Below are 25,344 nucleotides of genomic sequence, written 5' to 3'. Positions count from 1 at the left end.
AACCATCTGTAAGAACAAAATAATTATGTAAATAACTTGATTTCTATGTGAATACTGCAATGACGCCAGTAGCTACCATACTCTCACCACCTTATATTATATGAAGAGGACATACTATATGTTTCCTAGACATTAATTATTAGTTTACTATTTCACAGAGGGGATGTAGAAACCTGAAAGAGACTATTCATTTGATAATTATTCAGACCATATGTTTGGTTTTATTATAGGACAGGGAATCTGAGCATCCATAATAATGAAAGAAATTACTTGCCATAGTCACAGTACTAATAAATAGCCCAGCTGAGATTTAAATATGGATTTGAGGGCAAAATCTGATTTTTGAAAGTAGCAAGGACTACTCAAACCTTTCTTTAACTATTAATATGGAAAACAGTTTCCAATGAAGGAAGGAAAGAGAAAGTGTGTGTTAAAGAAAAGTGCAGGTGAAGTATGCAGTAAAGACAGGTGCCAACTGAACCACTGGTGAAGTCCATGTGGAGAGGGGCACCATTCCCTTCCCTTCCTCGCAATACAATTCGTTCCTTCACTGAGCAGCAGAATCTATGCCTTTCCTTCTTTGAACCTGAGTTGTCCCATGGCCTTTGGACTCTATCAATGAGAGTAAAAGTGTCTAACACTCTTTGACTTTTGAGATGAGGTCATTAAAAGCTTTTGATATTCATCAACCCTTCTTCAGTGCTGGTTAGGGCTTAAGTTAGGGGACAGTTTTCAAGTCAAACTATATTGAGGGTACCATTATGCCAGGAATTCCAAAGACATTTTGACAGAGGCATGAGGAGAAAGAAACATTTAGTTTGTTCTCAGCTCACCCATGTGCCCCAATCCCGGGGTCAGACACAGTAGACAGCCTTCAAAGACCTCCAGCTTCCCTTGGTGTGTGTGTGAGGAAACCTTAGGATGACTCGGCTGTGCCGACTATCTGCTCAAGTCCTTGGAGAGCGTGATTTGCGTATCTTCAAACAGACTAAATTTGAGGACAACAATGGCTAATAGCAACAGGTTTCAAAATTGTTTATTGTTGTGGGCTTGTTTAAAGGAACTTTGGGGTAGGGGCCCTCAAATATTTTTCAAAAAGTTGAGAAGTTTTGGTGATGTGTTTATATAAGAAATCATGGTCAAATTTATTTTTTTATCTATTCCATAGTAAACCATTTATTCTGCTGTATTTTTAGCATTCTATTTATTTGTCTCTTCAAGTGATATTTGCAACTGCTTACTTGCATGACCAAGGTCATATGGGGAAAGGAGTTTCTGTTAAATAAGTGATTTTCCCTTCTGAGTACTAAAATTGTAGGAAGATGTTTAGTATATCTTAAGACTATAACTAATAATTACCCAATATTTTCTAATGCTTCAACTGGAAAGATAATTTATTCTCCAAAATATATACCATGATAAATCTTCATAAGCTTTCAAGAACTTTTCTCTATTTGCATTTATTTACCAAAAATACGTTTTGTAGCAAAACAGTCAGTAGCAGAGATTTATGAACCCAGTGTAATGTCTAAGCTGTCTAGTCATTCATAATTACAAACCATTATAAACAAATGACTGTTTGATAATCATGAAATATTCAAGTTATAACTCCTTGTGATAAAATGTTAGACAGCCATTATTAATCTATTACTAAAATCTATTTAACAACACAGTCTTCATGGAGCTAAGTAAAGTACATTGAAAAATTATATGTAACTACAAATGAATTAATAGTAATTTGTCAAATATGTAGAAGAAAATACCAGAAAGAAATGAATTGACTTATCACTTGTAGGTGGGAAATCACCTTATTTAAGATTTCTTCTTTATGCATATTTCTATTTTTAAAAGGACTTATTTTTGTTTTATGCATATAAGTGTTCACCTACATGTATGTATGTGCACTGTTGAGTGATCAGAGAAGGCATTGGATTCTTAGAAACTGGAATCACAAATGGTTGTTAACCAACATGTAGGTGCTGGGAACTGAACCTGGTCCTCTGGAAGAACAGGCAGTGCCCTAAGCACTAAGCCAGCTTTTCCCTTCTTTTCAGTCCTCAGTATAAGTGAGTGATACTTCTCAAATGATTTTCAGGTTACTCCTTAGAACAGTGGTCCTCAACCTCTCTGAGGTCACCTAACACTATCAGAAAACACAGAAATTTATACTGTGGTTCATAACAGTAGTAAAATTACAAAAATAATTATATGGTTGGGGTTCACCACAGCGTCATGAACTGTATTAAAGAATGGCAGGGTTAGGAAGATGTTGAAGATAGTGAGAGTTACTACTCTAGAGGAAGTTACGTATATGTTGCTGTAAGAATAACCTGCTTAACAAGGAAGCATCCACTGAGTGCCAGTGTATTTGCTGGGTGCGACAAGATTAGTGATCAGCACTCAGTGTGTTAAAATGAGGTGGCAGAGGTAAACTTTTCTCACAGACATACCGGCAGCAACCACCACTTCCAAGTGTGTCAGGAATGCAAACGATAAGAGTTACTTCATTGGCTGCAATCGTTTTTCTGAAATTTATACTCATATGAACAGCCAGATTGGTACTGGACATCTATTAGGCCCTCAGCAAATGTTTGTGACAGAGAAGATGAAAGGCAGACAAATGGAAGGACTGTAAAGTAATGGAAGGTTGGAGGAAGCTGTGTTCTGAGTTTGCAATGCTGCCTAATGAAATAAACAAATGTTTTAAAACCTTATCAGTATGTTTTACAGGGAACGGATGTGATGTTTTCTTTTTAAAAGCATATTTGCATTAATGACTTTTAGTCAGGGTTAAAATGGCAAGAGAAAGACAGAAGAGCTACCAAATGGGGAGAAAAGTGATTTCACAGGAAGCCATATTAGAAACTTGGAGCATTGTAACCTATGGCAAATAATTTTTCTAAATCCTTATAAATATGAAAGATTTCTTATGAATATATTACTGCAATGCTACCCTAAATATCTGGTGGTGTGATTTTCTTCTTAAAAGAAATTAGCCATAATATTCAGCTCTAATAAAGGCGAAAACAATTTACTGTTATTATGTTAGTATTGGTTTATCAGTGCTGTATTCGTAAAGAAAATATTTTTAGACAATATATGCTGACTGCCAGCTCAGTTAACTTCCTCTTTATATTTAGGGAGTGAATTCATTAGCATATTAATGTATCAACTATCTTTGTTTTTAAACTTAGCTCCTAATGGCTCCGTTTTCTTCTAGTTCTTGTTTTTCTAAAAATCAACCCAGGTAGTAAATGTTTTTTAAAAGACTTTTGCATCTGTTTACAGAAAGCATCTTTGAAAATAGATTATCGAAAGAAAAATGCCTCAGCGCCAAGGGATTTGTGACAGTAGCTAGTGTCTATGTATGAGAAAGTCACCACTTACTTTGTAGGAATCTCAGGACATTTTATAGGGACCAGTAGGGATCAATGCCCGGAAATCAATGGCAGGTACTTTCTGTTTTATGTCCTCATGCTGAGGACTCCTTAACAAAGAAGAAGAAGCCAAGTCCTGCTTTCTCGGTGCTCCCTCCTTTAGGTTCCTGAGTACAATTATTAGGGGAGCAGCTGAGGACATTCTCACTTCTATTGCTTATGTAACAATTTCCCTTTCTTTTCTCTTCTTTCTTTTATCCTTCCTTTTTTCTTTCTTTCCTTTCCTCTCTCTTCCTCCCTTCCTCCCTCCCTTCCTCCCTTTCTCTCTCCTTCCTCCGTCCCTCCCTCCTTCCCTCCTTCTCTCCCTTCCTTCCTTCTTTCCTTCCTTCTTCCCTCCCTTCTTCCCTCCCTCTCTCCCTCCCTCCCTTCCTCCCTCTCTTCCTCCCTCCCTCCCTGCCTTCCTCCCACCCTTTCTTTCTTCCTTCTTTCCTTCCTTCCTTCCTTCCTTCCTTCCTTCCTTCCTTCCTTCCTTCCTTTCTTTCTTCCTTCTTTCTTTCTTTCTCAATTGCAAAGCATTGCTGTCATGCAATATATTCTGATCATGCTTCAGAGACTCACAGGCATCCATAGAGTCAAAGCAGTGCTGAGAGGACTGTTGATCTCATCTCCAACCCCTAACCAAGAAGCTACCTGAAATTGGTACCTTCTAACAACAACAACAAAAAAAGTCTTTTCTGAAGGAGCTGTTGACTCTAAAAGCAGGAAAGGATCTGTCGCCTCATAACCGCCGAAGTTTATTTTTCTGTTAGTATCCTGAAACAAGGAGCCACCACTGCAGACACTAATTAGGCAGCATTGCAGAGCCTGGAACTTCTAAATAACTTAGTCATCCAGTTCAAGTCAATTATTTCTCTTATCAGCAAGTTATACCTTAAATGGGAACCTTCTCCCTACTCCTGCCGCTGAAAGGCCGCTCACAGCACTCCATGCTCTTTTAGTGGAGCGGCACAGGCATGAAGGAGGGACGACACTGGGGTCACAGTCAGATGGATCAGACTGATTCTCTGTGGTATTCCTGCCCACCCTCCTGCCAGTCTCGGGCAGAAGTTGGGGAGCAGGCTATAGAGTTACTGTCTGTCTATGGCTTCACAGAGATGACCGAGGAGCCCCCCTCCTTAGGGGACAGTTGACATTATGCCAGTAGCTCTCTTGAACTCTCTGACTCACCACAAGCTCCTCCTGATCCTAAGACTACTTCTTTCAAAAACATCCCACTGTAAAACATTACTTTTATATAATAAAATAATTAAGTTTATTTTTATTTTTTGTATATGGCAAGACTATTCTGGTCTTTTTCTTTACACACAGAGAAAAGTTAAGAGGGAAAATTAAGATTTTTAGGACTCCAATTATCTTATTTTTAAATTCTTTAAAATCTGAAGTGAAAATCTGATCCCAATATGCCACAGTATTCCCAATGACTTCTCTTTTTTGACATTTTCATTTATACATATAATATGCTTTCATCACATTTCCCTCCAGACTAGAACTATGTTCTTGCTGGGGGAGACCGCCTGTTCGCTTCCCAGCTGCTCAGACTCCCAAAATGATTACACGGAAACTTTATTGTTTAAATCACTGCTTGGCCAATTACTTAAGAGTATTGCTAGCTAACTCCTATATTTTAAACTAATCTATTTCTATTAACCTGTGTATTGCCACATGACTGTGGCTTACTGGCAAGGTTGCAGCATGCCTGTCTCTGGCAGAGGCTACATGGCTTCTCCCTACTTAGCCTTCTTTTTCTCAGAATTTAGTTTAGTTTTCCCCACCTAGGTTTACTCTGTCCTATCAGCAGGCCAAGGCAGCTTCTTTATTCATTAACCAATAAAACAACACATATACAGAAGGACTTCCCACTTCCTGTTCTCATGTCTCTTAGTTCTATGGTCAGGTCTATAAATAAGAGGGTCCCATCTACTGAACACACACAGCTGTACTGTAGATGGAAGGAAGTGGGTGTGGCCATTACTCACAGAAAGGAAGTTCTACACATGTCCTTCAAACACAGAAGAGCAGGCTCACTACTGCCTATGGACTAGGTTAGTATGAATAAATAAACCCAAGAACTCTATAGACAACATTTTTATCTTCATCCACAAACATTTTACTTCTCCGCAAAGAACCAACACTACAAAGGAGTGTTTTCTATAGACTCAACTGAAGATTAACAATAATAAAACTTTTCAATAAAAGATATATGTGCATATCTGTATGTATGTATGTATGTATGTATAGTGCATGTATGTGTGTGTGTGTGTGCGTGTGTGTGCGCGCGTGCATTGGTACTATTACTGTAGCTCAGACTGGCCTGGGGATTATTTTCTATAGACTCAACTGAAAATAAACATTAATAAAACTTTGAAGAAAAGATATATATGTATATGCATATGCAAATGTGTATGTATGTATGTGTAGTGTGTGTGTGTGTGTCTGGTTGGTACTATTACTGTAGTTCAGAGTGGTCTGGAACTCACAGGAATCCTCCTGCCTCAGTCTCTTCATGGTTGGTATCACAGGTGTGAGCTAACACGTCTAGGATCAAAATATTTAGTCAATAATATGATTGCTTTTTGTAGCACGCTATATGTTAATATGCACTAACAAATGTTAATAAGTGATTGCTGAGATTTTCACCTCTACACTAACAAAGAAAAGGCCTCGAACTCACAGAGATCCACATGCCTCTTCCTCTCTGAGTGCTGGGATTAAAGGCATGCACCACTGTCACATGCTTTTTTTTTTTTTAAAAAAAAAGATGATTTATTTATTTAATGTACATTTGGGTTTTGCATGTATGTATGTCTGTGTGAGGGTGTCAGATACCTTGGAACTGGACTGATAGACAGTTGCGAACTGCCATGTGGGTGCTGAGAATTGAACCTGGTACTTTGAAAGAACAACCAGTGCTCTTAATCACTTGAGCCACCTCTCCAGTTCCTAAGTGTTTATAATACAGGAAAGTGAGATGATGTAAACATCCTGCAGCACTGTGAGGAGCCTTCTTTATGTCTTTATTAGATATTTGCTGCCACTAATATCCATCACAAAGAGGGAGGATGTCTTCGGTTGTTTACATTTTACTCATCTAATTGAGTAGAGTCTTTTCTAATGTGTTCAGTCTCATGAGAGTAACTAACTCATTTTCAGCAGGGTTAGTCAAAGTTGGGAAAGGAGAAATTAATAGTTACAATGAATTTTTTAAATGTAATTTTGGTAAATCTCATCATTTATTCCTATCTATCTATTAACTGACAATTTTCTGTCATCCATCTTTTATCTATCATCTACCTATTTACATCTACCAATTATTTATCTGTTATCTCTATCCATCTGTTATTATCTATTTATGTATCTGTCCATCTATCCTCTATTATCTATCATCTATCAATCTATCATTTATCTTCAATCAATCTATTGATATATCAAGTGTCTATCAATCAATCAGTCATTTAATCTATCATAAACATCTTGATCCATCTATCTCTTTATCTAGTCTATCATCCAGTTCATCTATTTTGAAATTATTGCCTGTCCTCAATCTGCCTTATTTTTGGGAGGTGGGGAGTTCGAGAAAGGGTTTCTCTGTAGCTTTAGAGTCTATCCTGGAACTTGTTCTGTAGACCAGGCTGGTCTCAAGCTAACAGAGATTGCCTGCCTCTGTCTCTCGAGTGCTGAGATGAAAAGACATGCACCACCACCCTCAATTTGCCTTTTAAAGGCTACATAGACTTTACAGTCAGCACAATGTTCACATTTCATCTCCTTAAAGGCTTCCCTGCCTACACTGTCTGGGCAAAGCCTGTGTTCTCATGTACTTTTTAGTCAGCGTTAAAATCACAAATAGAAACAATAAAAATCATGGTTATTATAATAATGGTTACTTCCTCCTTTGGAGTTTACAAACAGGATTTTGAAATTACACTTGTGGTACTTTTTATATTATATTTCCAGTGTTAAGATACTAATTAAAACATTGTATTAAGTTGTACATTGTAATAAATGAATGAATATTTAATAGCAAACAATCGTAGAAACAGTTTTTGACTTAGTATTTGAACACTTTCACTTTTGACCAATCAACATATGAAAAAAACTTATTTTACAAAACTCATTGTTGCATTCTGAAAAAGGACTAAATATGGATATTTAAAACTAGAAGTCTCATTGCATCACTTTCTCACTCTGGTTTAAGGATGCTAATTAGATACCTGCCTGTTAAAGGTGTGTTTCAAACTTTGGTGAACAGTGAAATTTTTGGCATTACTGTAAAGCAGCATAGATTTTCTGAGTTTTTTTTAAGCCATGGAATTTCCAGGTTTGCAATTAGAGTTTGAGAATTTCCATTTGTATATGATGCCTAGGAGAACTCTATATATATTGTATTTCAAGAAAAATGATTTCAATTGAGTCAGGCAAAGAATCAGAAGTTCCTATCCTGGTCATAACTTTTTTCTGTGAAAGCTTTGGGGACCTATGTTAATTTCTGAACTTTGGTGTTTATTAGTTTATTGATATTGCATAATACAATGACAATTTTGATCTTATCATGAGTATTATATTACCATTAAAAACTATCATGCTATCAATAAATAGATACAGTAGCAATTAGTGGGTTTTTTTTTTACTTCATGGTAACTTAGACAGTAATATTTAATCTCACAATATATTTTTACTAATGAATATAATCCATACTTTTTGGTTTTTGGTTTTTTTTTTTTTTGGATTTTTGAGATAGGGTTTCTTTGTAGTTTTTGGTGTCTGTCCTGGAACTAGCTCTTGTAGACTAGGCTGGCCTAGAACTCACAGAGATCTGCCTGCCTCTGCCTCCCAAGTTCTGGGATTAAAGGCATATGCCACCACCACACTTTTATTACCTAGAAAATTCCTCCAGACTGAAACACTGTCTCCAGGAAGGAAGGCTCTCAAATGTAACCCCATCTCACTATCTTCAAGTAAACTCTACAAACTTATTGGTTTGCCAAGTGGGACTTTGGCTGAATGGTTACTTCGGTTGAATCATTACTTTTGTGGGTCATTCCTTGGTTTTCTGTTGGGGATGAGTTAATGCCTGTATTGTGTCTCTAGAAAAAGTCTTACACAACAGCAGCATCTGAGGAATCACATTTAAAAAACTACTTTGAAAAATAAACAAGAACATGTAATGTCAACAGCAAATTCTATAATATAAGAGACTTATAGTTTTACAATGGATCATCATCATCGTCATCACCATCATCATAATTATCGCCTTTATTACTCTAACCGAATAGCTATTGCATGTCTACTTATAAAGTAGAAGATATTGCACTAAGTTTTATCTCCCTCTCTCTAAATCTTCCTCAGTAAATTTTGTGCTGCCAACGCCTTTCACAAATGAAACATCCAGCCTCAGAAGATAGAGGTAGCAGCTAAGCTTTTGATTTTCCAAAATCCGATCTGCAGTTTGATTTTGATTCTGATTTGTGTAACATGCTCTGTATGATTTCATATTGACAGAACATGTACACCTTAGAAAAATTTTCTTAATGCTTTGATGGGGCGGTGAGGAGGCAGGGAGTTTTGTGTTTGTTACTGGAGAGTGGGTGGAGAGATGAAAAGTACTATGTGCTTGATTAGACCTGCCCCAGTGTGGTCTAGGGAAGGTGTTCTTACCCCCATCTCTTACTACATGAGTTGTCCTGACTAGGTGTCCTCAGTCTTGACAAACTCATCTGTCACTGGTACTCATAGAATCAGAAGTCCAATTGTAAGTCAATCAGATCATGACAATTTATAGTGATAGGTGCTGGCTCAAGAGGGAAAGCCTGTCCTAAGCTCATTTACTTAGATAAGTAGATAGAGCAGTATAGACCACATTCGGAAGTGTGGCCAGTTTCTCCTTGTATATGTATGCAACAAAGGATTTAGTCTCTGTCATTCCTGGAAGTCAATTCATGTCCTTAGGAATGAGCTTCGCAGGAAGGCTAACAAAGTAGAGAAGTGAAAACAATTAGGGTCCTTGCAGGAAAAGTTGAGACTCTAAATATGACAATTAAAAACTTGTTTTAACCTCCTGCCCTAGAGCAGATAGATTTCATACCTTTTAAGCCAACAATTGGAATTAGGTTTAGTATTGCTTGCTACAGAGTATCCTTCATATGCAGGATAGCTGAGAATGCTCCTTGTTTATAAAAGATAAAAGCTAGAATCGTTCCCCATCTTTGAGAAGACTGGTTATACTAACATAAATAACCCGAAAAGGGAATCACCAAAAATATCTAATTACTGCAAATAAACATTTTGGAATTGAAAAATGACAAACCAGTTGGGAAAACTGACAGAACAGCTGGCCAACTAGAAGTAAACAACCATTTAGATGAATGCAAAATGCAATGAAGTCATTAAAATGGTTTAAAAATATATCACTTTTGGATAGAGACTTCAGACTCTCTACATAGATAATGTTTATAATCAATGTAGGTTTATGGCCACAAATTTCAACAAACTATAGAAAATGTATTTTTTACACCAAAGATTAAAGAAAAGTATGTCACAAATACTTAACTCAATACTGTGCTTCTTGTTGTTGCACTCATTGAAAAACTGACCCTGAAAAATATTAAGAAAATACTATATAAAAAAATAAAATGCCACCCCTGATACTTTTGAAAGGAGAAGGCTTAGTAGACATCTTAGCATGAGGTTCTTGAGTATGCCCTGTCTTTTTCCAGCAATAGACCTCAAATAAACTTGGCATCAATGAGTAAACAAAGGAACATGGATTCTGTAAAGAGGTAAAAAGGAAGATTGACTTGAAGGACGTTACTGCCGGGACAACACGTTTGTACCTAATGACTCTGGAAATGGAGAAATAGTAAGGGTCCCTGGACTGGAGCTGACTGGACACGGTAGAACTTACTAGGAGAATTAAGAGCCAGAAGGGTCCATTCTAAAATTTCATAATTGGAGACTCTGGGAGAACAACTGTAGAACCAGAAAGCAATTTAAGAGGGGATTTTAGAAAGGCTTTATTTTTCTTTCCACTTTATACAGTTTTAACTGAAATCCTAATTCATTGTTGATTCGGAAGTGGAAGCAGGGTAAGATGGAAGACTAGAGTCACAGAGTCTTGAGAAGCTTGAGGAGAGGCATTGTGAAGACTGACCAGGGATCAATCTGGGTTAGTTACAATGTTGAGCATCATTGAGAGCCAGTCAAAGTGAAAAAGCAAATGATGTTTTAGGGACTCCCACCAGTGCATGTGGTTCTTTCTCACTAATGCTTACTTGTGGCGAGAAACAGATATGGTGGGGTTTAGCAGTTGACATAAATAGGCCAAATAAGTCAGGGTTTTCATGTAGGAATTAATTTTGGCATAGCGGGTACCTATTAACTCAATCAACGTGGGGAGACACCCAATTCAGTACATTAAATTGTCTGAGGTATGGTGTCTCTGTTAGGAGGTTAGTACCTGGCACTTTGGAGCCAGCATAGAATCCCTGGAACTGAAGTGAGGGCAGGATAATGGGCTGCTGTATCCTCGCTATCTGTGGTATCAACAGCTAGGTCAGAAATTCCTCACTTGGACAGAAAATCTCAGAGCACATGTAGCCTTTTGTTTTGCTTTGTTAAATTTCTTTCCCACATAATCTTTGTAGTCAGCCTAGAGACCATTCGTTGCTATTTTTATTTGGTTTTAAATACTGCATTGATATTTCTTGAGAGAATTTGCCATAAAGTTTGGGGAATAAGGAGGGAGCAAATAAAATATTCCAAGAGCTTCACAGAGATGGGAGTACCAGGCTGCAAAAGGAATTGGTGAAGGCTTTTTGCCGTCATTTCTGAGTTTTATCTTTTTCTGTTGCTGCTTTAGCGACAGGTTCTAGGACATAGTGACCATTATTAAAAGCCTGTAGTAATTACATGCTCATTTCCTGTCATAGTCTATGCATTCTTATTTGTCTGGACCCTACATTTTTTTTCCTCTAGGGAAGAGAACTTCATTGCTCATTTCTTTAGACATTGAGTAATTGGTCAGCAATTTGAAGATGTTCCCTGTGTTCTCGACTCTGGGAATAAGATAATAGAATAAAATGGTTTCTGTCATTTCCCACGTTACTTTCTGGATAAGAAAAGAAAAACAAGAACTGAATGAGTGAAACAGATTCAGATAGCAATAAACGCAATGAGAAAAGTACAATCATATGACAATTATGTGCAGAAGGAACATCTAGTTCGGAAACGTAACAACAAATGATAAGTCAGGCAGCTATGTCAATTCTGTGAGCAAGCGTGTTTTGGTTGATAACCACCTGAGGGTGGATTTTTGAAGCATATTGGAGAAGGAGAAGGATCCTGTAGTTGGGTGGGGAGGAAAGGTGATAACACTGGAAAGGCCATCTGGTGAGAAAGCAGAGGGATTTGAAGACATGAGAAGGATTTAATACCTTCCGAGTGCGGCTTGGAAGGTGCTGGATCACATAGCAGGAAAGTCAAAGGAAAGAAGCTGAAATCTTAGGGCCAACACTTTGAAGGAAGGTCTCTGAGGCTACAGAAAACTATTTCGGGGTGAGGATTTGTATATTTCACTAAAACATATGGATTGCTTTGCAATTGACTTTGGTAACACATATTAATTTTGGTAATTAACAGATTGTTGCTCAGCATATGTTGATACGGTGTCCATGCTGTGACTGCCTCCAGGAAGCTGTTGTCTACTGCTCTCCTGCAAGCCTCTCCCAATGTGGTAAGTTCTCCACTTGGAAGGGAAAGTAAAGATAAAACTACCCTCCCCACACTAGTGTTTCCAACTAGAATTCAATAAAATTTATCCTAAGTTAACTCTGAATATGTGACTCTGAGTCAGGTTGGGTAGAAGCATGTGCACCCTGTCATTTATGGATGGGCACTTATTATTTCAAGGTTCTCATAGCACTCTTGAAAAAATTTGGTTCTATAGTTGTTTTGCTTCTTTAAAAAAAAATGAAAACACTTCCTGTCAATTTTCACAAAATTCAGGTGAAAGCAAGATAAATCAACAATTTCAGGCCATGGAGTATGCATAAATATTTAATGTAGTTTTACATGAATTCGAGTCATACATAACTTTTACATATACTGACATAAAAGTTGCAGTCCATCCGTTGAAGGTGAAGGTGATTTCTCTGAAATGGAAAATAGATATATTTCAGGGTCTATTGTACATACTGTCAAGAATAATTAAAAATATTGAACTTGCTTATTTAAAATTTCAAGCAACCCAGATGCTCTCTGAAAATTCATTCATTAAGCCAGTATTGCATAAATTGAGAACAGATGAGTTAAAAAAAATCCTGTAGAAAAATACCATATGAAGTGCTAAAATATGCAGGGATCCATGTTTCTGCACAGCTTTCTATAAATCTAGTGCTGCTGAGCTGCCACTGCTTGTTACGATTCTGCAATACAGATTCAGATAAAAATAATATATAGCTATATGGTCTCTTAACTTTGTCCAATCTTACTGCTCAGGTATGAATAATTTATATACACCTCTGTGATCTATTTTACACAAACATATCATGAGGAGAATTTGGAATTATTATTCCTAATTACAAAGTCAGGCAACTTGTGTATAAAGCTATATCTTTAATGTGTCTGCAATTTGACAACATCATAGATTAAACCGTAGGGAGATTTCTTTGGTTTATTTAGTTATTTATTTATTTTGGGAAGGTGGGCATGATGACTCATTCCTATAATCCTAACATTTGAAAGTGGAAGCTGTCTGATGAGAAGTTCAAATTAATCCTCTATCACCTTGCAAGTAAAAGGCTAATCTGAGACATGAAATGCTATCTCAAAACCAAAACAAAAAGCACAAAGAATAACCATTCTTTGTGTATGTTTAATATACTTTGGGTATGATTGTTTCAATGCTTCTGATATTTATTTTGGAAATCAAGATGTTCTATAAGATATATGCCTGAAACTGTGAACATGCTTCACAGAATTGAACAAAAGTTGACCAAAATGTATCTAGAATCATCAGTTTCATATTTTTAATTTAATAATCCATCTTCTCTTCAAGGACTTTATCCTCATGCTTTCCTTCTCAGGCAATGACTTACCTACAGTAGGGAAGGCACCATCTTAGTGGTTATTGATGGCATAGCCTGTGAGAATTTTGTTATGCAAGTGTAGAATTTCACACTCGGAACTTTCCATCTAGAGCTCAGCACAGAGTGAAAGATGACTGCTTTCACACACGCTGGCAAACCTGGGGACATTTTCATGCCACCATCTACCTCATCTGCAGGGTGGAGATGCTCAGCTCCTGCACCAGCACTGGGCCAGAGCAGTCCTGTAGTCGGGTAATTGGGAGCAGATGTTTCCTTTAATGGATGGAGAGCACAGCCTGTAACGTGGACTACCTTGTTCAGTGGGGGTGTGATGGATGCTGTTCATTAGCTTGACTTAACATTCTGTGAGCCAAGTCTTGAGACCAATACCCAAGCTCTGATTTACTGATTCATGTAGATTAGGTGATAAAACGCCTTTGCAAGAATGATTAGGTATTTTAAATGAAGTTTAGTAATAACAGTCTTATTTCTTGAGATGACATAAAAGAAATAATTATGGGAAGCAATAGCCTCCTGAACAAAACCTGTAATTAAACCAGACTTGTTCCCTGCCGTAGTTTTCTGTGATTAATGAATACATAACCAAATCACAATGCTGACAGGTAAGCAAGCTGACACTTGGGTAGAGATGATTAACTCAGGCAATTTGCTAACGCTGCCCTTCCATCAATATTTTGTACTTTTGACCTAGACTGTTTTGAAATAGTAAATATAGTTTTGGGGGAATCAAAATCGCTCATACTACTTGATTTCAATGCTTAAACCCTATCTATTCTATGAGATTATTTTATTTTACAATGACTTTAAAAGCTTCTAGTTTTCATATCAGTATTTTCAGAGGGCTCCTATTCTTCTGTTTGCTCTGCGATTCAGTACAGGATCTCAGTAAGTAACCAGGCTGGTTTTGATCTCAAAATGCTTCTGCTTCAGCCTCCATAGTCCTGGGTCAGTGATATGAGCCACTGTGACTGCCCACTAACCTGGAGGCATTGTCATATGTACCTATGGAAGCATCTATGGAGTCAACATTTATATGTATCAAACATTGAACAGTATGATTTAAGTCAATACCATGCAAGACGTGGATACTCATCCAAAATTCACTTCTGGGTGAAAACACTGGTGATGTGCGTCAAGATGAAGGCTGTGTTGCTGGAACTATGAGTTTTAGCTTGTTGCTTTGTTCTTTCATCTAATTCTATGTGAAATATAATTCATACATTTAAACTCTCCTTACTCAGTCCTATCTTCAATTTTTTGTTCCTATGTATGTCTGTATGTCTACCGAGTGTGTGTGGGTGCTTGTGGAGGTGAGTGAGGCTGCCAGATCCCCTGGATTCTGAGATCAGTCCATCATAAACTACAGGGAGTGGGTTCAGTGAACCAGACTCAGTCCTTCAGAAGAGCAGCAGACACTCTTCAGCACAGAGCCAGCTCTCCAGCCAATCCACGGGGGCTTTTGTATGTGACTTTGATGTGCTTTAGTGAGGCCAGGAGGCAGTCAAAATGCTCTGACCACCTGCAGAGTGCATCATCACACCGTCCTTGAGCTTGCAGAGGAAAGCTGCTGATATTATTGGGTATTTCAGTCAGTGTAGGAAGAGCTAGGGTCAGCTGGTGGGTAAATGTAGATCACTGTTCTGACTATACACAGCGTGAAGATCAGTGGTTCTCCTTAACCTTGAAGATGACTGGAAGAACTTCCATTTTCTTTACGACAGAGCAGCAGTCACTGAGAAATGTATTACCTTCTGAAATCTCATCCCTACCCTTTAAAAATGGTTATTTTGTATATGTGGTGGGTTGGGAGACTAGGAGTCACGTAGGGGAGTCTGTTCTCTTGATTTAGAGGATGGTACCCAGGGCACCAGACTTCCAGTGACTACTGCTGTCACCATGGAGCCATCTTGCCATCTCTCCTCCTTTCTCACTTTTCATTTTTCTTTCCCCTTTGGTTTGTTTGTTTTTGGTTTTGTTTAAATGAAGAAACGGTAGTCAGCTTCTTTATGTCAGGAGTGTCCAATTTGTCTCAGAATGAGACAGAACTTTGATATGGAGCTTTTCCTAATTTGATATTGCATCAGCTGGGTGAAAGGATAGCTATCATAGGAATTTTACAGCACCTGGGGAATTTCAAAATCAGGCTGTCAAGACACAAGGGATGCATGGCTCCTTCCTTCATCAGGAGCACATACCCAGCAGGCGTTTTCTCCACCGCGCTTTTCTGTCAACACTTCATCTCGTCTCCCTACCTCGCCTACTGAGCCTTCGTCTCTCTGAATGAAGAAAAGGCTATTATTTTTAGGATTACAATTAACTGGGTTTTTTTTCTAAAGCTGGGTGTCAGTTTGCTTTTAGTTTTAAGGCAGCAGATTCAATTCCTAATTATAAAGGTGAAACTCAATAACAGGGCAGGGACCTGTGCACTCAGGACTGCCAACCTTCAGGTAATGTAGCAAGTTGGTATCTCCTACTTCACATGAAGCAATAATTTATAAAGGCTTAGTATTGAAACAGAATAAAAAAAACTTGTAAAAGTACTTTTACCAAGAATGAGTATGTATGTATATATGTATGTATGTATGTATGTATGTATGTGTGTGTGTATATATGTGTGCATGTATATATACTGGCCTTTACAGACATCATCTGGTGTTATGGGTTTTTTGCTTTTTTTTTTTTTCTTCACTGTTGTATCACCTCCCTTGCTCCGACTCATTACAGAGCTAATCGTCTTTGTAATTCCAAATTAAAAATTACTTAGTGAAACAGAGACATTACCCCTGCCAGGTGTTTGGGAGGGCAGAATCCAATCAGCAGTTAAGTTTTTTTCCATTTACTTCCTGTCTTTGTTAGGTCTGAATGGCTTTTGTTTTGTTAAGTGAGGACTCAGTCAGACACAAGACAATGGTATCCAAAAGCAAGTTAATTAAAAATCCAGTACCTGAGCGTAAGAGGTAGACTAAGCAAGAATTTTGAGTAGAGACTCTGGTGGACTTACCAATGTTCTTTTATCTTCTTTGGTGATGCGACCAGCCACTGGGTTGACATCCAGAGCTTCTCTTTCTAGCCTGGTACTTGCTGACTACATATGGGTTGTTAAAACTGGGCAGGAGAGTACATGTACACTTACAAGCATGTTCACTCTGGGCTTCAAACACTCCCATTCAGTACACAAAGGACCTGCTCAAACAATCTCAATGACAATCACAGGAAACTTACTGAGAAAAACAGAAGGGGTAGCTGCTCAGTGGTGGTTGGGTTAAGCTCTGTCTGTACAGGCATGTGAAATGGGAAAAAAGAGGATGGCTTTTGCATAGACTTCACACAAACAGGTGACCTAAAAGACAGGAGGTTCTCTGGATGGATTCCTGATGATCGCCCGTCCTAGTATAAAAGGTTGTGCTGTTTTGCTTCAGTTCTTTTGGTCCCAGGAACCATAATTAGGCAGGAGAGAGGTAGCAAATGGTTAGAAGAGCTTATGAATTGCAGTGAATTTTTTCCAAAGCACTTGGGGTTTTGCTCTTGTCTTACTAGAGTGGTGACTGCAGGCATATTTAAAGAGAGGGTGAAAGGAGATTTCCTATTTCCTGGAGTTTAGCATTGCTGGAGACATCTCATCTAGAAAGGATTGCTTTATGCCATTACATCTGCTAAGAAGCTTTACTAAGAAAGCAGCCATTGGAATCTGATATTTGAGTTAGTTAGCCAGATATGGGGCCAGAAGGCGAGATTTGTCAGTATGGTCAGTGACTATTTAGGACAAGGTCTAAAATAGAAAGCGACAAGCAGTCATGTCTCCTGGGCAGGTGCTCAAAGATCAGGTACCTTAGAGGATTCAGGAATGTAGCATCTGATCCTGGAAGATACATGGGAATAGGAATGTGCGGGTTTTCTTGATTTAGCAAATGACTCCATATCTTTGAAGCTTTCACTGGCTTAGCACCCTGATGAAAATCCTGTCTCTCAGGTAAGGTTTGTCCCGCTATCCTCTCTCCCATTCCTCTTTTCATACTCTTTCTTCTTTCATGTTCCCAGTAATTGGCTTTTCCTACTTTTCTAAATATCATCATGGCGAAACTACACTGTGTGGGCCTAGTCATTACAGTGGTTAAGGGTGTGGAGACAATGTGCCTGTTGGCTACAGAGGGCACAACACTAAGTAAAAGGGAAGGTCTTGAGGTCCTATCCTGTGTACTGTACTGGTCCAGTGAGGGTGACAGTCAACATGTTCCTAAGTTTTTCTGTGCCTTAGTTTCCTTAGTACTTGTGCCATTGTTTTTGTAGGATAAGGTGAGTGAAGAAAGTCAAATAATTCATACGAACTCATTAATGCAGAAACTGGTACACAAGAAGATATTACTAACTGTGAGCTGACTGTTTTTATTGTTATAAGTGAACTCAGAGCCATATGCCTGTGACAGGACTTGACATGTAGCAAAAACATGAGGAATATGTCTCCCATTCCCTAGTTCTCAGCTGAGCACCTAACACATAAGACATGCTCTATAAAGTTTTCTCTCTCTCTCTGTCTCTGTCTGTCTGTCTGTCTGTCTGTCTGTCTGTCTGTCTCTCTCTCTCTCTCTCTCTCTCTCTGCATGTGTGTGTGTGTGTGTGTGAAAACCAGAGACTGATGTTAGGTATCTTCTGTAGTTAGTTTCCCTCACATTGATCCCCTCACCTAACCTGGAGCTCATCAATCTGGCTAGTACGGCTGACCAGAAGTCTCTAGGTACTCATCTCTCTCTAACCTATTCAGCTCAGGGGTTATGGTTGTATATCACTGCACCTAATTTTGTGCTGGGCATCAAATTAAAACCTCACGCTTGTGCAACAAGGCCTTTGCCTACTGAGCTATCTCTTCTGCCCTTGCCTTATAAATATTTGATGAACAACCTTTAATTAATGAATGGAGAGTGAGTGAGGTTTAAATTAAACACATTGGCCAAGCACATTTAGCAAGACCTTGTGTGAAGCTGTGATCAAGTCAATGTGACTAAAACCTCCAGCTTTTCTAAGCTACTTCCTTTCACTCCTCCTGCATATCTCTCTTCTCCTGCTGGAATTTTCTTTTTACTCCTCAGTCTGCTAAACTTGCCTTTGCCATGGCCATCAGTGACTTCCAAATCACTAAACCCAAGGGTATAGATTGTTTCTTATTTCATTTGTTGGTGGGAGTGGTGGGTAGCAGGTGCAAGTCTGTGTGTTTTGGGAGTTTGTTTGCACATTTATGTGCATACATATGGAAACCAGAGATCAATTTTTGCTATAATTCCTCAAGTGCTCTCGACCTTGTCTATTTGAGATAGAGTCTATTCATTGATGTGAAGCTCACTGATTTATCTATGCAGGCTGAACAGAAAGACCAAGGAATCATCCTGTCTCTATCTCCAGAGCACAAGGATAACACACGGGCTTTAACATAATAGACGTTTTAACTTAAGTTCTCGGGCTCAAGACCAGATTCCCATGTTCACAGAAATACCACTAAGCTATCTGTTGGCCAGTGATCCCTGACTGTCTGGTCTTTCTCTCCCTCACCCAGTTGCTCCTCCTGAAAGCTTCTTTTGTATTTGTCCCCTGGACCTGATTCATTTGGATTTTCTTGCTGATAGCTCTGTCTTTGACAGATTCTTCACAATCTCATGACAATTGCCCTCTTGCGTATTTCCTATCCATTTCCTGTAGTGTGCTGCTAGTGCTCAGCCTGGCACGGCCACTCCAGTGCTGCTCTCACTGAGCTTCAGGTCAGTGAATAGACTCGGTCTCAAATAAGCAATATGGAGAACACCTGAGGAATGACAGCAAAGATTGATCTCTGGCTCCCACATGTATTCTTTCTTACGGGATAAGAAAGCCTATAACCTCCATGACCTTAAAGACACTTTGCTTTCTGCACATTTGCAGAGGACCCTTAACTGTTGCTCCCTTCCTTACAATCAACTTTCCTTGTATCTACCACATTAAATGGATGTGATCGAAAGTGACCATGACTGCATAATTAATTTTTTTAGTTGGAGGTATATAATTTATGATCTCTACTTGGCCAAGTTTCAAAGTGAAGATGGGCCAAGATAAATCACCCTGATGCTATCTCTTGGTCCAACCAGAATATAGACATGGGCCACTCTCACACTAAGACTAGAGTTCGTATTTGCTTTCTCTCAGCTATTTTTCATAGTCAAAGGATCATGATATCATGTAGATTCAGTAGATTCTCCTTGATTGTCTGGGTCTCTACCTCCCTTCCCATTTTTCTATCTCCACTATTGCTTGTTCTTCTCACTGGGACTACAATTGTAGTGTACTGAGGCTCTGTGTGAACAAAACGCTGGCCTCACTCATCTGCAACCCTCTCTGATGGTCTTCCTTAGTGCATCCCTATTCCCTTTGGATACTGTATCTTCTCTGAGCATCCATGACAAAAGGCTGAGTTGTTTCATATGGTTATAAGAAAGCGCCTTTACTCAGAACCATCCCATCCTTGACTTGGCACACTGTATGAGCCCTGTCAATAAAGAGTAAAAATCAATCTTTAAAATCTAACTTCTTATATTAGGCATTCATCTTCACATGTTTATATAAATGTGATGTATTGTAATGGATGTATAAGAAAGATGGGACCAAAAGCAGAATGGAATGGGACTCTCACACAGTTCTTGCCTGAGAATATCTAAGCACAGCGACGAGAATGTTCTTCAAAGTGAGATAGAGAAGTCCTAGCTTCTGTTTCAGGACAGCGGCACATTCCCATCAAGCAGCTGGAGGAGGTCTGTGAGCTGCTGGGAATGGCAAGGTCTGAGGGAAAGCTTGGATTCTAGAAGGCACTTCATATTCGCTGAGTGCACAGCATGCTGGAGACTCAGACTTCTTTAGTTGGACAACTATGCGTGCTGACACTGCCCTTCATTTGTTCAGTTTTATTTTCTTATGTGCATGCCCATGAGTGCATGCTACGGAAGTCATTTCCGCTCTGCTGACGTTCTCAACTGTGGCTTCTAGGAACGAAATCAAACGTGGTGCTGAGATGCCAAATACTTGACTGACAAAAGAAATGTTACTTTTGTAGTTTAAAAGTCTGCTGATTAACAAATAACTCCCTGGAAAGAGTAAGAAGATAGAAACTTGCCTTTAAAGAAAATCTAGTCTGAAACACAGATATTAATACCAATTTAAAATTAATGTGGTTCTATGAGGAGTGAAGAACACATTAAGTTTGGTTTATTTCTTTTTTTTTAAAGATTTGTTTATTTATTATGGATATAGTGTTCTGTCCACATGTGTGCCTGCAGGCCAGTAGAGCGCACTAGATCTTATTACAGATGGTTGTTAGCCACCATGGGAATTGAACTCAGGTTCTCTGGAAGTGCAGCCAGTGCTCTTAACTGCTGAACCATTTCTCCAGCCCCGTTTGGTTTATCGTTAAGTTAATTGACAATATCTTAGGTTGTTTCCACTGAGCTTGGGGAGTGACAGCGCAGGCACCTTTCTAAAAGAAAAGTGAAGAAAATTCCCAGACATTTCTCTGACTATTGAAACTCACAAGATAACAAAACTTGGAGTAAATGTAGACAATTTTAATCAAAGGTTATCAAACTATTTCCCATTCAAGAAAAAACTGATATTGTATATTATTTTCAACAATCTTAAAAATATACAAATGGATAATATTTTAAAACTAATTAAAAAGCTGTCTCTTGAAGTTGTCTGGAAATAAATCATCTTGTTTGGTAGCATCATCTATCTTATGGTGGGAAAATGTTTTTATCTTGAATTAAACTATAACTATTGGGCTAGTGAGATGACTGTGCAGGTAACAGTACTGGCCAACAAGTATGGTGACCTGAGTCCTACATGTCTCTTTGTCTTACATGATATAAGGAAAGAACTGACATCCACAAGTTGCCCTCTGACCTCAAAATGAGTGCTAACACACAAATACCACACACACACACACACACACACACACACACTCACATACACAAACACACACATGCATGCACACACACCCCACAGAGAGCAATAAACAATTTAAATGTACAAGATAGAAATGTCTATAATGTTTGCTTCAGATCAATATAGGCCTTTCAAAACATAGGTGTCACGGAATAAAATAATAGATTTTTTTGGTATAAAAAGCTGGTACGGAGACTCTAGGTATCTAAGTTTATGAACCAATTTGTAAATAATATTCCATGTCCTCCCTTTGACTCGCTAGAGTGATACAGAATTTAAAAGTTGCAGAAGCTGGCTTCACATGTGTGTAACCAGCACACTGCCCAGTGCCCTGAGCCTGAAGGAGCCCTGTGCTTGGCATGATGTCTTAGCATCGCTCTTCTGGAGTTCTAAACAACCTTGACCGAGGCAGACCATAACTTTCTTTTTATTGGGTCCCTAAACTGTGCATTTGGAACCACTGCTGTGCTTACACCGTCCTTCCCAGTCCCTCCTACTTCTCTTGTAAGGTCAAAGGTTACCCACGGACATTTGAGTGGTGCTTCCCACAAAGGCACCTGACACCCAGATAAAGCAGAAGAGGAACTTGTAGAGGTCTGAGGTCTCAGCTTCATGTTTTCATTCTGAGTGCGGCCCACACCCCAGCTACCGCCGGCTGGATGAATGTACAGGGGAAGAAGCGTAGCAAGTTACAAACGAGAGTTTGTTGAATTTCTTCATAAAACAAGTACTCTTGGGATGGCTTTAGTATGTTAAGGAAAATTACTAGGCAGTCTGGGAAAGATTAAACTATTAAAGTTTAAAAATTGGAAGTAGATGGAACTGAGTTGAAAGGAAAAGTGAAAAAAATTGAATTGAATATGTGTTTAATTCTCAGAGAATGAAGCAATGGTGCAGGGTGAGAGGCACATGCCTGAAATTAGTTAGATGTGGCCAAACATGTTGTAAATCAGGGGGTCCGTTTCTCTCAGATTCAGTTGAATACATGCTAGCTAGGTCTGTAAGATGCTGCACAGATTTCAGGTATTAGAAGGACCCAGAAGACAGTTGGTTTTCTGATTTTTATTTTCTTTTTTCTTTCTTTCTTTTTTTCCTATTCCCATCATTTCTTTCATTTTCTTTGGAACAGTCTTAGAGAGCTGAGACTGGACTGGACTTGAGTTTCCTGTGTAGCTGTTTGACCTTGAACTCCTAATTCTCCCGATCTACTGCGTAAGTGCCGAGGTTACAGACCTACGCTGTCCCGCTTGACTCAGATTTTTCCAGCTTACTATTTTTCATTAAGAAGATGTTTAAAAGAAATATATAAATGGAATGAAACATAATTTTCTTAACTGCTTCCTTTACCTCTGAGCAGAATAAAAGGAACTCAGGCTCAGGCTCCCAGCAATGCTAGTTGGACTGAGCATGTGTTATTTAATTTTTCCTACTGTGGTGTTCACTGTGAGAAATGTATACACCATTGATTTATGAAACATTGAGTAACAAAGGAATACTTCTTTCTGGAGTTGTCTCACTGCAATAGACTGCTTTGCATGTTCCCTGAGTGTGTCGGGGCCTTCAAAGTTGTCTGTCTATTCCCAAGGCTTCTTTCCTGAGGGCCTATCTCTCTTTCCCTGGATAACAGAATAGACTTCTCTTGATCTTTTATGTGTTCCTACAGCATGGCATGACTTATTTTACCTATTGCTTTTATATATATTTCTCAAAAATAAAGAAAATGGTGTCCAGATATCTGAAATTATTTGGTTTCTGATTTATATTTATATTCCAGCACAATAACTTCTTTTAGGATATTCATGACTGCTAGGATTTTTGTTATTCCGTCGATTACATATATAGTGCCATCATAATGTTGGTTCAATGAAATCAAAATTTGTGAAAGCAGATGATTGATTAAATGGTGTATGTAATTATTTATAGAATATAGAAATTTTGAATAATGATAATTGTAGAAGGGAGATGAGAAATAGCATTAATAGTTACAATCAAAATTAAAAATTAAAAAATCAAAATAAGTTTTTGGGAAAAATATACCCGCTTAAAACACAAAGTGAGAGTGAGGCTGGGAGCTGGAGTCTGGAGCATTCTGATCCTAAAAAGGAGTAGTGGGGTAAATCTACCATACCTGGACTCACTTGGAATACTGGCTCAGGACACAGTAAGATGCACAAAGGATCTGGGTGGTTGTGGCGCACGCCTTTAATCCCAGCACTTGGGAGGCAGGGGCAGGTGAATCTCTGTGAGTTTGAGGTCAACCTGCTCTACAGAGTGAGTTCCAAGACAGTTAGAGCTGATACACAGAGAATCCCTATATCTACCTCCTCTCCTCACTAAAAGAAGATGCACAAAGGACTGAATGAAAACTTAGGGAATAAGAGGACCTTCCCTCAGGCTGTGAGCGTGGAGACTGTTTTCTTAAGTCAGCATCAGAATATCATCTTAAGAACACATTCCTTGAGACTTGTGTGAGCTTCAGGTGTGATCAACACTGAAAAACACGAACTGCTAATTGGTGACGCTCTGCAAGTGGGGTGGTCTTCACTGCGCCCGCACACATGTTGTTAACTTATAATAACAGTGGCACCTGAGTTTTAAGAGCCTTTAGAAAAACTCACTCTAGAGTGTGCAGCTTTGGTCTTACTTCCCAGAGTGGAAGATTATTCCTTCTTTACAGAGAGTGGAGGGATCGGGACAGGAGACATGGAGAGTAAAGCCACCCTCAGATGTCAACATAAATCAAGCAATATTATAGCACGCGCCATTTTCATTGTAAAAATGATGATGACAGATGAAGTGTAACCCTTACTTTAGTTTAAACATCTCTCTACGACTAACTGGGAGGGAAGGAAAGTTATTTTCCCTAATTTCTGAAATCTGATATGGTTACATAATCAAAAAAATTGGTGACTGAATTGAACTCACTTCAAGAGAAAGTTCGAGTTCACTGATACATAAATATTCCGGCGCTAGCAACCTGTTTGACATTGCTATTGGGTGCAATTCCAAAATTAATGCATTTAATCATCTCCTAGGCATAAAGCCAAAGGCTAAGAGAGCAGAACATGACAACGTTGGCCTTGAATTATGTTCTGAACCCTGTTGAGTTTAATTTTACTTACAAAGCAGGATATGTAGTTTGCCACTTAAATTTGTCCCTTAGAGTCCAGGAAAAAAAAAAAACACAAACCTGATTTCTTGTTATCAGCGTCTAAATTGTAGTATTCATTTGGAAAGTTTAAATTTTAGGAGGATCAATCTAAATTACTTGTCAAGTGCACACAGTTAATATACATAACTAAGGCAGATAATAGCAAGAGAAGAAAGTAATTTTATACCTATATGAGTGGGGGAGTACAATGTGCAGTAATATATAGTTCTATTACTTGTGGTTTTGCACAATTTAAGAATCGTGAAAACTGTCTATGAGGAATTGTACTTAACAACAAGTTATGATGAAAGAAAAATACTTAATAACAAATTATGTGAAAAGAAAAATGAAAGTTTGGAGAGAATAAAGAGTGGACAAAAGAAGGGAGAGAAGTAAAATGCATGCTAAGATGTAAATTTCCCATTTTGAGGAATAACAAGGCAGGTTGTGCTATATATATGTATTTAATTGAAACAAGACAAAACTTCATAGGGTTGCTGAATTTTGGGGGGAATGGCTCATAGTTTGAAAACACTTAGTTGTCAGTTTTACAAAGATAAGCTGTGTATTATTGACATTTTCAGGCTCAGAAAAAAAATCCCTGTCATTTAAAAATTGTATACTCTTTTACATGTGAAGTTTTCTTGATTTTGGAAGTGGGATTTTGAAGTTAGTAGGGAAAAAGAGGAAAATATAA

General features: G+C 38.4%; 1 protein-coding gene across 1 annotated transcript in view; it reads right to left on the bottom strand.

The window, feature by feature from the left end:
- Cntn5 (contactin 5) overlaps positions 1-25,344 on the bottom strand; it is a 1,188,481-nt gene that overhangs the window by 75,984 nt on the left and 1,087,153 nt on the right. The gene's annotated exons all lie outside the window — the stretch shown is intronic.

This window comes from Myodes glareolus, chromosome 4, assembly GCF_982192425.1.
Source record: "Myodes glareolus chromosome 4, mMyoGla1.1, whole genome shotgun sequence".
Classification (NCBI taxonomy): domain Eukaryota; kingdom Metazoa; phylum Chordata; class Mammalia; order Rodentia; family Cricetidae; genus Myodes; species Myodes glareolus.
Note: the sequence above shows the minus strand (reverse complement) of the source record. Positions and strands in the feature narration are given on the sequence as shown.